This window comes from Octopus bimaculoides, chromosome 16 (genome assembly GCF_001194135.2).
Source record: "Octopus bimaculoides isolate UCB-OBI-ISO-001 chromosome 16, ASM119413v2, whole genome shotgun sequence".
Lineage (NCBI taxonomy): Eukaryota > Metazoa > Mollusca > Cephalopoda > Octopoda > Octopodidae > Octopus > Octopus bimaculoides.
The window spans coordinates 31,059,236-31,061,101 of record NC_068996.1 but is presented as its reverse complement, the minus strand read 5'-3'; positions in this window follow the sequence as shown (position 1 = coordinate 31,061,101).

The following is a 1,866-nucleotide window of genomic DNA, read 5'->3' as shown; positions in this document are numbered from 1 at the left end:
ATATATATATGGAGGTGAATACCTTTCTCCATGTGAACGGCTTGAACATTTGTTAAGCCACTAGGATATTTTCCTATTTTTCTTAATATGAAACCAATGGTAGCCTTAATTCACAAATAAATAAATTATATATCCACCAATGCGTTATTAAGCACTCATTTCATTGTTCGACATTTACATATATATATAGTGGCAAAGAACAACAATTACACACACCAGACAAATACCACACACCATTTCATCGATCCAGAATCGATGCAACTTCGATGCTTAGTAAAAGTTGATATCACTTGTCTTTGAAGCAAAATAAAAATGAAAACAGAAATCAAGTCTTACGAATGAAAAATAACTGAACGGAAACATATGACTACGAGAAACAAACACAAACAGATACAAAGTATAACCAGATGTGTCTTTTGACCTGAGATACAAAGAAGCAGGGAAAACACTAGTGTAGAGGGGAAATTGTGTAAAAACTTTCTTCAAAATACTACTGAGCAGAGAAAGCTATTACAACCATATATCCGTATATATCTATTACACTCTCTCTCTCTCTCTCTCTCTCCCTCTCTCTCTCCCTCTCTCTCACCCCCCTCCCCTCTCTCTCTCCCTCTCTCTCTCTCTCTCCCTATCTTATTCTCCATCAATCCGGATATTAACTATTGCTTTTTATCCTCTCGATTATGTGGCTCCCATTGAACCTCTTTATCAACAACTACCAAGTGGCTAACTACAATTCTGTTTTCAATAACTTCTTTATTTTACCATCTTTCTCTCTTTTTTACTTCCTATCAGGACAAATTAGAAAGACAGAAGTGAATGGTGACAATGTCATAACAGAAAATACTGACTGGAAAGAATGTACAGTAGAGATTAATCTTCAGTTTTTCTGGTAAGATGACGTGTCTAGAGCGGGTGCCACAAGAAAATAATCAACTATAATGTACCCATTGACGTGACTTTTGAGCATTTATGGTGTTTACACACAAAGTCTATAGGAGAAATCGTTCTATAATGATGTGTGTATATGTGTCTGTGTGTATGCATGTGTATGTATATATGCATACATTGTGTGTGTGTATTTACGTATATATATATATATATATATATATATATATATATATATATATACTTGTGTATATAAGATTGACCAGTAACTGGTCTGTCAATATGCTAGAAGAAGATCACTTAAAAAATTCGCACTTATAGTATGTATGTATGTATGTATAAATACACAGACCTGCATTCAAACTGACATGTAAACAAACAGAAAGACATGTAAACATACAATTACAAGTGATCTTCTTCTATCATATTGACAGACCAGTTACTGGTCAATCTTATATACAAAAGTACTATAATCCTTTTAGGATCTCGAAAAAATTTTTTCCTGAACCTTCTGATTCTTTTAATGTGCTAGTTTCCTGGTATTAAATTGATATTAGTTAATATCGAATTTTTACCATATCATGTTAATTATATCTATATATATATATGATAAATAACCTTCGAGCAGACAGTCAGCAGCGCCGCCTGGCTAGGGCTTGGCTGCTCTGCATTGACAAGGGGCAACACCCTGAAACTAGTCTGCAGATGCCAAACCAGCAGGGGGACACTGCTGACCTCCCCTGTTCGAAGGTTATAAAGGACACAGGTTTCGTGTGTCACATAGCTAGCTAGAGGCGATGGCTTCTTGGAGCTAATTCACGGCAGCTTTCGTCCTCATTTTGGGACTGCCATGTTGGCTTGGCGATAACTATTAATTTCCAGTACCGCTGCCGTAGTCTCCTTTAGAGAGACTTAGAAATATTAATAACTCTATTTCTGAAAACCAGTGGATAGATTCCACTGAAATTAGATAAATAA